This window comes from Schistocerca nitens, chromosome 4 (genome assembly GCF_023898315.1).
Source record: "Schistocerca nitens isolate TAMUIC-IGC-003100 chromosome 4, iqSchNite1.1, whole genome shotgun sequence".
In the NCBI taxonomy this organism is placed as follows: domain Eukaryota; kingdom Metazoa; phylum Arthropoda; class Insecta; order Orthoptera; family Acrididae; genus Schistocerca; species Schistocerca nitens.
The window spans coordinates 394,933,079-394,945,953 of NC_064617.1; the positions used below are offsets into that span (position 1 = coordinate 394,933,079).

The window sequence follows — 12,875 nt, forward strand, 5'->3', positions numbered from 1 at the left end:
GCCTCAGCAATCATTTGCACCCGTTTCATGGCTCATAAAATATAGGAGACATTTTGTGCCAATGCTGCACCATCACAAAGTAGAACCGGCTACCCTAGACGAGGTCGCTGATGGATGCTACCGCGGTGGCACTCGACCATGACACTGCCAGTTCGAATCCCGTTGGTCTAAGATATTTTCGTTACCAGTTTACGAGCAGTAATGGAAGAATAAGTGGTAACTTGAAGTAAATCCCAAACCTCTCAGCAGTGTCTCGTGCAGTGACATTGCTGCTGCTGATTTGTCCATAGGGCAGCACCGATTTCCTTCATGCTATCTGAGACGATTAGTCTGTGTGCTGATATCGAGTATTATCCTCTTCCTCTTACCTCTCATCTGTACCAGCAGCTCAAACATGACATTACAACTCTGAAGAAGGTGACTGTGTTCATTGCTTGTAAACAGTTATCCGGTACTAAAGACACAATACTCGCTCTTTGGTTGTTGAAAGTCTTACAGTTCGCCGGAGCACCGTACATATTAGGCAGGAATACCAATCACTCGAGGACTTCCAGCCACTAACGCCGGACCATATTACTTTTTTTCGCATAGCAGTAATTTCACAGATACCGGACATACTTTCGGACAAAATACTGTAATTGTGCTCTGCATAAGAACTGTAGCAGGTACTCACACATGAAAGAAGTTCAAGAAGATCGCCATCCACAACCACCAAGAAATCCCATACGTCACTGTCCACCAAATGGCGTTTTCAGTAATCAGGAACAGTTTCAAGCCAGTCTGAGAAAGAAGCGAGGACACGTATCAAAGGGGATATTAAGTTCACAGGTTTCGCATTGACATAATAAATTTGTCGGAAGTCTTGCTTTCTTTCCGTTTCGTATTGATGATTAGGTGTTACGAAAAACAAAATAATAATCGAAACATACTCCATGGATAGCCTAGCACCCGTGGTCTAGGGATAACACCTTTGGCTAGTAATATAAAATGGTGCAAGATGTTCGAAATTCTCAGATACATACGGGTAAGCTACAAGGGAAGTCAGGCAATGTACGACATGTACAAGAACTAAGAGGGAACAATAAGAGGAAGGTCAATAACGAAACGCTCGGATTAAAAATTGTGTAAGGCATGCATGTACTCCTTCGCGCCTAGTGTTCAATCTACGCATCGAGAAAGCACTAAAGGTTCAATAGTGGGACTGAAATTCAATGTGAAAGTACATCAATGACAATATTTGCTGATGACATTGCTAAGCTTAGTGAAAATATAGAAGAATTAAAGGATGTATTGAATGGAATGAACAGTCTAATGAGTACAAGATATGGATTGAGATTAAATTGAAGAAAGACGAAAGTAATGAGAAGCAGCAGAAAAGAGAACAGCGAGAATCTTAACATCAGAACTGAGGATCACGAAGTAGAAGACTAAGTTAAGAAATTCTGATACCGAGGCAGCAAAATAACCCATGACGGCCGGAGCAAGGAAGACATCAAAAGCAGACTAGCCCTGGCAAAGAGGGTATTTGTGGCCAAGAGATATGAAACATAGGCCTTAATTTAAAGAACAAATTCCTCCGAATTTACGTTTGGAGCACAGCAGTGTATAGTAGTGAAATATGGACTTTGCGAAAACGGGAATAGAGGAGAATCGAAGCATTTGAGATGTGGTACTACAGGAGAATGTTGAAAATCAGATCGACTGATAAGGTAAGAAATGTAGTGCTTCTCCGTAGAATCAAATTATGATCAATGTTACACCCAGAGTGTCATCCACGATCCTAAGGAACCGTTTACTGTAACCCACAATGGAGCAAAGATACAGCTCGCCAGTCTTTCTCCAACTTAATCGTTACGGAGTTCTTCTTTTGCGGTGTATAAAAGGCTTAATTGGAGGGATGCATCGCGCAAAATAACATGTATTAACGAAAGCTGATTGTATCTTGGTATTATTATGGATCGCCTGGAGTGTATGAGGCAGTATCACGTAGGATCATCTCCTGGTCTGAGTGGTCTCCCACATTACTTTCCCGGATGTGTTTTTAATGGAGTTGCTTAACCTTTTTGTCTTCCTCCGATCAGTGGATGATCATGTGTAGCAGATGAGTAACAATATAACTTTGAATTTGACTTCGTACGAACGAGTGTGCAAACGAAAAACAAGTAGAGAGAGAAAACTGTACAAAAACTGGGAAGCACTAAAGTGTTATCGGGCTTGCTGTACCGGCAAGAGGATATAACATAATAAAACTATTTTATTCTTACTGTTGAAAGGTTACGACGTCCTCATCGTAAACCATGATTACTGGTCGTGGCAAATGTTATGTCAAGCGAAGCTGCACTTATCACCAGCCGCTCGCCCACGTTGGTCAGCGGTCTATCACCGCCCACCCCACCGCACCAGCTCGGCTGTTCTTCTCGTCTAGTACCTCTCGCAGTTGTAGACTGCGCATCTCTCATGCAGATCTAAAGTATCGAGGCTCGCTATAGGTGTTCCTCCTAAGTAAACACCAGGAAGCCTATTAAAATCACCAGTTTATCGTAACAGTGTTCCCTGCATGGTAGTAATCTGCTGAGAACTACAAATTATTCACCTGACATTAGAAGCTGAGTGTCTTGTTGGCCTGTCCCCCAATCTATGCAAAATTAAATTCCTAGTGGATGTTGTTCAGTCTGATGACATCTAGTGTCCCACTTTTTGTGCATCTGACGGTCGATAAATTTCCATTCGTCGGAAGATACCCTAGCCTCCCTCAGCGCAAGCGAAAGGTCGCGCAGGCCCAAAGCACTATTAACTTTGGGTTCCCTATCAAGAAATAAGCAGACATATTTTTAGAAAAAAAAATTCATTTTCATATAATATTTGAAGGTAACGTTACACAAAATTTTATTTGCCTAACTGAAGCCCTGACAGATGAGATGCTCTTTGATCTCAGAGCCATCAAATGATCAGCACTAGTAACGTTAGTGTTCCTAACCAGATTCACCTAGTAAGAAAATACTGCTGTTAACAAATTACCTCCAATATTAAATCAAAATTTAAGTTTTGGACCACTACTTGCTTAAGCCCTGTGAAGGATGTAGAGGTATATTTGTGGAGCTGGGGAGAAAATTTATTGCAGTGAGAGATAAACAAGCCATGAACAACATATATGAACAATGAGACTTATTTTTGATGGTTTACATTATATAGGGTGATTTTTCCCACCGTGTACAATCTCTAGAGATTGATCGATGAGAGGATACGGAACAAAAAAGGTCTACTGCATTTCCGGATATAACTTCATTATACCTGCTGGAAAAAATCACCCTGTATTTATTATAACTCAGCGCTGTGCAATAAAAGATTATACCCCTATACTTTGGGGTAAAAGCAGGTACTCTGTGGGGCACAAAAGGGCGATGTTATATTTTCCGTCTGAGGTATGGGATACTCACGGGTCCACTTCTCACACTTTAAATACTTTCTCCAACCATCTAATTTTCTTGTTGACGAGTGGGTCTCTTTGCAAAGAAGGTACGGCGTTTCTTTCTCATCTTCAAAAAAGCTGTTTGCCTCACACATCTTCAGACTATTCTGACTCTTTTTTGTGGTCTAGACCCGGAGTCCTGCAACATTTTTTTTTTAATCTGCCTGGTAGATGCTTTTGTTGCATTGAGTTCATTTTTGTAGAGAGACTCCATGATGAGGGCGCATTTTTCTCTTCACCTAGTTAATGGTGGCGTCTCGTAATGAGGAGCCGTTTTTACACTCTCCAGTGATACAGTAATGAAGACCGTGTTTGCACATCAGCCGACATACCACAATGCGGAGAAGAAGCTGTTACTTACTTTGTGGTGTTCTGGGAATCTGCCATTATTCTTTCTGTTGTATCTGATGGTGCAAATTCATCTTCGCCAAATGCATTCGCATTAAGCGGGGAAATACCCGTCTTTTACACCCCAGACACGTCATTTTGCATCGTTGCTGTCCTGGTATATGCAAGTCTAAGCAACTGAGCCATTTGGTACTATGCTGCCACTCTTTCAGGATGGCTATTAAGCCATGTCTTAATTTCCTGTCCGTATAAAGCGCCTAATGGTCCCATCACGAATGAAAATATACCGCTTCAATAAGCGACAACTAATCAAAGTATTATTGACAGAAATAATGTAAAAATTGACGTAAAATAATTGTAAATTCTGTATATAATTATTAAATAGTAGTTATTAAAACTTGTACACACAACTGTTTACCATTAAAAGCATATACTACTTCTGTCACACAAGTAAGTTTTATGCACCCCATTGCTTCTCCCGGTTTTACCCGAACTGTAGCTTATCTGTAAAATTCCTTTCGCATAAGGCAGGAGATGAAGAACCCTTTAAAGCGACCTATGTTCATACAATCTGTTAAAAGTGTTAGTCTTTGTGCTACTAGTTTCAACTTGTAATACGTCGGTTTAAGTTCCTTACTGAACAGAAGATATCACAAAGTAAGACACACAACCACAAAAATCTAACAAATAATTTTGCTCAACAACAACCGGTCTGACACTTCCAAGGCTCATGGAGGTACTGAAGCTGCCGACTGTCTTCATGGACTAACAGCCAAAAAACAATGTTACCAATTCGTAAAAATTAATATGGAGGTTCACAGTCGCACCCCCATAGCCGATTGTATCCTAATTTCCCCTGTACACTGAAATCAATCACGTGACCAGTTGTGTTCTTACTGAGTGGAAAGAATTTTCTAAAGTATTCTGGATTTTAACCGTCATTCACGTTAATAGGAAATAGAACTGATAGTTGTCCGCAGTCATAAGCGCAGACTGTACACACTTTCTCGAAACCGGGTTTCCCAGGAGGAGTGGTCAATATTCAGGGGTATTACAGAACGACCATTTGAAGCAAAATTCTTCATCTGGACATATGCCCTGTTTCAAGTGTTTTCCAAGAAGGAACATATTTAATCTACATCGTTGTTTATTTTCCGTATTATCAACCATCAAATTAAAGTCATGTGGCATTATCGCCAATGAGAAGCTGTGGACACATTGTATGTGAAATTGGTATAGTGTATCCACGTGTAATGTTCGCCGTACACGTGTTCGTGGGACATTGATACATGCAGAAAGTCGCCGTGATCTGGTAGCAGGACCACCAATCCGCCATTTAAACAATATGTTGCTATTGCTGCACTGGTTGTTTAACTACACGTTCAGCAAAAACGGGAACTTGGAAGAATACATGCTTCACGCATTGTGCTGAAAACTTTCTAAACACTCTACAATTAGGAATCCGAATTGTCGGAAAGCGCCGACGGTATTCTTCGATGGCAGCAGGAGTCTTACCGTCGCAGAAGCTGTAAACATACAGTCTGCATGCAGCAGAGATTGGAACTAAAGAGGTAGTTTGGGTAGAGCAAAGCGTCAAAGAGGATGGGTGGGTAAGACAGGTACGTGCGCACCGCTAGTCCAAGAACACATGTGTATTAAGTGTGTTCTGTCTCGGAAACCATTCCGAATAGGGCATATATCCAGAAGACATTTTTTTTTTGCTTAAAATGAGTGTCCCTGTCATTTCCTTGAATATCGACGATTGCTCCTGGAACACCATGTATAATATTACAGATTACGTTAAAAAGTAAAATACGTCGTATTGGTTGGGAATGCATGATATACAATGCGCTTATTGATGGAACCTGAATATACCAGAGGGAACCGAAAGTAATGTATTTCTGTGCATGTCGATATTCGTTTTTCATTTATCAGCCCATTGCGTACTTCGAAGTCGTTCCAAAGGCATTGTAAAGTTAGAGCGACTTGTTTACTCGTACATAATTAAATCTTAACATTTTTTTCAGTTCGTGGTGAAATGATCAGCCAAATACTAGAAGAGCTGCGTACAGCCGTCGCATGCTTTTTTTAGTCCGGAAGGGTAGTAACGCAACAGTTGCTCCCAACTTTTTCGATGCTTATCCAGGTGCAGTAAACGTTCGTGAATGCCAAAGGCGATTTTATAAGAACAATACAATAATTCTGATCTTTCAGATTCGTATCGATCAGGAAGACCAACAAATTCAGACAATATCATGTTAAGGGCGGAAGTGGAAACAAATCCGTGTCAGATAATTGAGGTACAGTCTAACACTCGTAGCCAATCTTGGCCGACCATCCAAGAAAATTTGTAGTAGATTCGTAAAGGCAAACTATGCTAACGCATCTACCACATGCAACATTGCTTTATCGGCACTGGGTCACTGAGGACGACAAACGGGTCCTCTGTGATAATTCAAAATGCAAAAGTCTGCAGCTCTCTCCGAGATAATCTCCACGAAGTGCTGCCGAGCCAGGTTTACACCCCAAAAAGACGCTTTAGTGTGTTCGGTGAGGTATTCGCCGGTCATGCATTCTGAAGTGCTGAAACATGGACAAACAATTAATGCAGGCCTCACTGTTAACATCTGACTCGACTAAATCAATCTTTAATTGAAAGTGCCCAGCGACTGTCAACAGGAAAGGCATTGATCTGCAACACAATAATGCAAGACCGCAGTGTGCAAGACGAACCCTGGAGAACGTTAATGAATTGCGGTGGGAGGTATTTCCTCACGCACCGCACTCGCCGGATTTTGCGGCAAGGATTGCCATTTATTCGCACTGCTAGAAGATTCTTAAGCGGCAAAAAGTTTGAATATGTGGATGATGTCCAAACTGCCTTCTCCAGACATCTTTCTCACGAACCAATCGACTTTTATCGATCCAGCATTAAAAATTTGTACACGAGATGACGAAAGGTTGTTGATAATGAGGGTGATTACATCACTGATTAAAAATAAGAATTTGTTAACAATTTAACTGTGTGAATTTGATGTAAGAAACAACATTACTTTTCGGTCCCCCTATACTTGACATTCCGAAATTCGGCAGGAGAGAATGAGCACACAGGTGTATCTGAATGGATTAGACAGTAAAGAGTGCATGAAAACTTTCCGCAGATGTTTAGGTATATGGTACAAAAACATACTGAAAGACAAACAGTGCCTGAACTTAAATGTAGATGGAGTACAATAAGATCGCAAAATACACACAGTTTTATGTCAATGATCTATTATTTACCGTGCTTGACAATACTGCGCAAAAATAAACGTATAGGGGTTAAGGTTCTGAGCACTATGGGACTTAACTTCTGAGGTCATCAGTCCCCTAGAACTTAGAGCTACTTAAACCTAACAAACCTAAGAACATCACACACATCCATGCCCAAGGCAGGATTCGAACCTGCGACCGTAGCGGTCGCGCGGTTCCAGACTGAAGCGCCTAGAACCGCTCGGTCACTCCGGCCGGCAATAAACATGTAAATCTGAAAAGTAATTACTCTTATTTTCAAATATAAATTTGAAGAGTGTGTACTACACGTGTTATCCACAGTGCGACAGTTGCGAAAATCCAAAGCATCGCGCAGACCGAGGCTAGTGAAAATTATCGCTATGGCGTTTTTAACCGTCCTGGAGACACACATACGTGGCAAAGTAAGGCATGACGGCATAGATGTCGCAAAATTAGAACTAAATCCAGTATACGGGCGCACAATGAGGTGTTCAGTAACTGTACATCATTCACACCCTCTCTCAACGAATTCGTAGCTGTGTGAATTTCTTCCACCAACATTCTCACACCCAGCTACTTCCGGTGAAGAGCACTGGCGCGTACATACGGCGATAAAAAAAAAAAAAAGACAAAGGAGAAGGAGAGCACAGTCGGTGGCCTGTAGCGGTAGATGCCGCCTGTAATATGGACGTGTTTTCCGGTTGTTTGCGTGCATCAAGTACGCATCCGGCGGGGCGGTACGATGTGCCTTTTTATAGGCTTTTAATCGGTTGTATTTCCGAACGTAATGGCGTGTAAGCTGATGAGTATTCCGGCGGCGGGCGCGGACGGCGCCGGCGCCGGCGCTGGTGCCGCCTTTACGAGACGCGGCGCGACAGCGCGATGGCTATCGGCAGCGCAGGAAGTGCCGCGTGTCGTCCTGATCGGAAGTGGACGTCGGCGCGCACCGCAGGAAGGCAGGCAGCTGCAGTCGGGCTGCAACGGCGCTTCCGCGAACACCGCACGGTCCGGGAGCGCGAACTGTCCGTCGCTGCTTTAGGGCGAAGGGACAGTTACCGAAATGAAATTCAACACCAGACTAGTTACAAGACAGTACGCACACACGAGTAGAATTATAGAAGTACGAAGGGTATTAAAAGTTTTAATCACCACCTCGAAAAAATCGAAGTGCAGTTATCAAACTCTGGAACGAAGTGCATTCAGCCTCGTGATGTCACTTGAAGACCTTCTTGACCGAGCAGTAGCGGCTCCAGGTCATGACAACCGACAACGGCCGGGAGAGCGGTGTGTCAACCACATGCCCCTCCATACCGAGCGGCCGGCGTGGCCGAGCGGTTCTAGGCGCTTCAGTCTGGAACCGCGCGACCGCTGCGGTCGCAGGTTCGAATCCTGCCTCGGGCATGGATGTGTGTGATGTCCTTAGGTCAGTTAGGTTTAAGTAGTTCTAAGTGTAGGGGGCTGGTGACCTCAGATGTTAAGTCCCATAGTGCTCAGAGCCATTTTGAACCTCCATACCGCACCGAGGCCCACGAGAAAGACAGGGCGCGGCGCGTACGTCACGAAGGTAGTCCTGAACTCGCTCGCTCTCTCAGCTCAGCACACAAAAAGGGTTTCTAAACCTGTTAACTCACTGCTGGGAGTGTATGTACTAACGAGAATTGAATCTTCCACTGAAATCTGCTATTATGAAGTCTTACTGATAAACAGTACTACAGCAAAATTTAATTTAAGATAAATACTCGATAAATGGTATAACGGCCTGTTTATAGCATTTAGTCTCTTCTGCTTAACAGTACTCATTACATGCTGGAAGTGATGCCTAATGCAGCTGATAACCATTTTAGCATGATTTTATTTTAATGTACGTTAGCACAGCTGTAAAAAATTATAAGCAGCCCTATGGACTTCCCATCATTATCATTATAGGACTAATAATAGCGGATTCCAGAAGAAGATTCAGTTTTCGTTTGTACGGACACGCCTATTGAAGAGTTAACAGGTGTAGAAACGTAGTTTGTCCGTTGATTTGTGCGAGCGAGCGCAGGACTACCTTCGTGACGTACGCGCCACGGCCTGTCTTTCTCGTAGGCCTCGATACCGCATCCAGTGACGTCACTGGCGGAGGATAACATGGCCTCTACCATTGGCCCGCCATAGCCTGGGAACGGAGTTCACGTTTATGACTATGAAACTTAGTCATGTTGTTAGTCCTTCCCTACAAATTCATCTTTCAATGTGATACATTCTTTTTCCCGAAAAATGATGACTTCGTGGAAATCTTGGTTGTAGAAGTCTGCGCTTTGGATTTTCAGTAAAGCGGGCTGTATGGTCGTGGTCGAAGAAACTTTTCGATTCCTGACATTTCGTCCAGACGTGCGCAGGTGATCTGCGGAGGCGACGCTGAGTCTTGCACCTCCGAAGAAGTCCTGGACGAAAGCTCTGGACGAAACGTCAGGAACCGAAAAGTTTCTCCGACCACGGTCTCACAGCCCGGAAGACTTATCAGTTCAAAATGTTTAAACGTGTGTGAATCCCTAAGGGACCAAACTGCTTAGGTCATCGGTCCTTAGACTTACACACTACTTAAACTAACTTATGCTGAGAACAACACACACAGCCATGCCCGAGGGAGGACTCGAACCTCCAGGGGGAGTGGCCGTGCAGTCCGTGACATGACGCCCTAAACCGCGCGGCCACTCCGCGTGGCAGACTTATCAGAGAACTATGATATCCTGTTGTAAAACCCTTCATCGTATGTTCTATAAACTTTCTACCTCGAAGTTCAAACAAGAAAATCAACTCGTCGTTTCTATGGAAATGCGAGCCGGCCGCGGTGGTCTAGCGGTTCTAGGCGCTCAGTCAGGAACCGCGCGACTGCTACGGTCGCAGGTTCGAATCCTGCCTCGGGCATGGATGTGTGTGATGTCCTTAGGTTAGTTAGGTTTAAGTAGTTCTAAGTGCTAGGGGACTTATGACCACAGATGTTGGGTCCCATAGTGCTCAGAGCCATTTGAACCATTTGAACCTCTGGAAATGCCAGCCACACAGTGATTTTTACATTCGAGGAAACAGGAAGAATTCACTGGATGCGAGGCAAAATTTCATTGCTCAAAGAAGCAGCATGTGTGACTGTATCCTGTTTACAACGAACCGGGCCACTGCCGACATACAGAAACACCCCCTTTGACAATTACCCGTGCCGCTTCGTTTGACAGCTTCTCCTACGCTCGTCGTGAGTTTTCCGTAGTATTGTTGCACCTCGGAATGCTATCGCAGGCTAACACTAAAAATTGAACTTCTTCATTGGCGACATAAGAGGTAAGCCGCCTGAGTCAATGACCAGCAAACAGCCAGTTAGGAGGAAATGCTGAGCAGGCTGATGTGAACACGGAATTGACTTCGACAAGAGGGACCGGCCGCAAATTCAGCAGAAAAGGATGTCTGAAACACGAAGTTACTAAAGTCTAAAGGCACTAGTAGGGCTGAGCACACGAGAAAACTAGCACATAAGAGGTCAAGTGCTAATCCCACTGCAGCAGAGCGCAGGGAAGTCGCCAGCGTAAGTACTGCGACTTTCTTAAGCTCAGTTTCAGTTGCAGCTGTCCCATGGCAGGGGAGGCTATGTTAGTCGGCCATATGCTGCACCTCATCGACTACAATCATCTTTGGAGTTGCTAGTCTCGCTGGAGAGACTGTCACTGCAAGCTCTAGCGCCGACAACCGTCACTGATGGGTTGTAGAGACCGCCATCATTTTTTTGACCTGCTGGACGCTTGACCAGCAGAGCCAAGAAGCTGTACGCCATACGCCATACGCCATACGGCTTGAGGGGAGGGGGAGGGGGGCACTGCTGCTGCACCGTGCAGTTTCTGCCGACGAGAGCGATGCTGCTGGCCTCTGTCTCCTAACTGGAGGCCACAGGTCGAACTCCACACAGCAAAGAGTATCAAGGGTGGGTCTCCTGGGCGAACATCGTCAACGAGAGCGCTTCGGAGATCAGCCTGATCAGCCTGCAGACGCTACTGCCCACGTCGTCCATCGAGGACTTCGCCAGATGCGACGCCTGGGGGCCATCGACCGCCCGTGACGTAACGTCTGCCACGCAAGCCTTCCGCGATGCAGTAGGACTGCCGGGAGACGCGCACCTGCTACTGCTGACTGGATCCGCACACCGCTGTCCCGACTGAGCTGCCAGCACCTGGGGAAGACAGTCCTGTATTTTTTATTACACGCAGATTGACGAACGATGGCGGTTCACGTAGGATGAGGCACGGACGAGGATTGCATTGTTGTTGGTTCCAAACGACAGCTGCGGTAGGTGCTTTGCCCTTAAAGAAAGGGTGTATGCTGCAAATAATATCTCTCGCTTGCTTATGAGACTTTACCACTTACCACCACCAAAGCAATGACAATAACAGAAGACTTCACGACCAATGTGTGCCTCTTCACACATGTAACAACCAATGTCCAACTACGGAAACCAGGAGTAAATATTGGTTCCCTGTAGTATACATGTACGACCGGATACTTTTTGTCGTTCGTGCTACACAGTCTGAAGATGACATTAATGAGGAGTCTAAACTAGTAACCAAAATAAAAATCTATAAAAATAGCGGCTGTTGGAATATTATTTTTACATTTCATCGACCAGCCGCAGTTCCACAAGGAATAATCGCAAGATGGAGTTACATTTACATAATACATTCCTTTACCCAGTAGCCCAATCACAGGGCTGATGTCGATGTCCAGAGCAGATGGCGTCAAAAGGTAGACTGCCCAAGCTGCAGCGCTATTGCTTCGGGCGAAAACGGCAGGCGATGCTTTGCAGTCCGTTGCGGTATGCAGACAAGATGGCTGACATTCCACTGCGTGTTCTGGCAAACGTTAATCGCTCTTATGTCCGCTGGTCCCACGCACTAGCCACTACCGTAGTCACTTGGGGAGACTGGGACACCTCGACCATAGGGGCACGATGGCCGACTTGTATTATTTCGTTAAACTGCCGTCGGAATACGCCATCAGCCAAGGAGGATGGTGGTAACAATACGGTCGTCATTCTACAAACATGTCAGTGCAGTTATATTGTCGAACGAGAAAGAGCAAGCTATTATGTTTAATTATTACTCCTGAAAGTTAATTTTACTTGTTCAAAAAATGTGTCTGAAATCTTATGGTACTTAACTGCTAAGGTCATCAGTCCCTAAGCTTACACATTACTTAACCTATATTATCCTAAGGACAAACACACACACCCATGCCCGAGGGAGGATTCGAACTCCGCCAGGACCAGCCGAACAGTCCATGATGGCAGCGCCTTAGACCGCTCGGCTAATCCCGCGCGGCTTGTTGTTGTTGTTGTTGTTGTTGTTGTGTTCTTCAGTCCTGAGACTGGTTTGATGCAGCTCTCCATGCTACTCTATCCTGTGCAAGCTTCTTCATCTCCCAGTACATACTGCAGCCTACATCCTTATGAATCTGCTTAGTTTATTCATCTCTTGGTCTCCCTCTACGATTTTTACCCTCCATGCTGCCCTCCAATACTAAATTGGTGATCCCTCGATGTCTCAGAACATGTCCTACCAACCGATCCCTTCTTCTAGTCAAGTTGTGCCACAAACTCCTCTTCTCCCCAATTCTATTCAGTACCTCCTCATTAGTTATGTTATCTACCCATCTAATCTTCAGCATTCTTCTGTAGCACCACATTTCGAAAGCTTCTATTCTTTTCTTGTCCAAACTATTTATCGTCCATGTTTCACTTCCATACATGGCTACACTCCATAAA

The 12,875-nt window shown here is 44.6% G+C and overlaps 1 protein-coding gene across 7 annotated transcripts in view; it reads left to right on the forward strand.

Annotated features, from left to right (window-relative positions):
• The window catches only part of LOC126251669 (uncharacterized), a 347,364-nt gene that overhangs the window by 205,833 nt on the left and 128,656 nt on the right, over window positions 1–12,875 (forward strand). Inside the window, exon 1 of one of the 7 annotated variants that reach the window (XM_049952243.1) lies at window positions 11,352–11,404. The exons of the other annotated variants lie outside the window; for them this stretch is intronic. The gene's annotated coding sequence lies outside the window, so the exon portion shown is untranslated. Of the gene's footprint in view, window positions 1–11,351; window positions 11,405–12,875 lie in introns of those variants that run through there. 7 annotated transcript variants of the gene reach the window in all.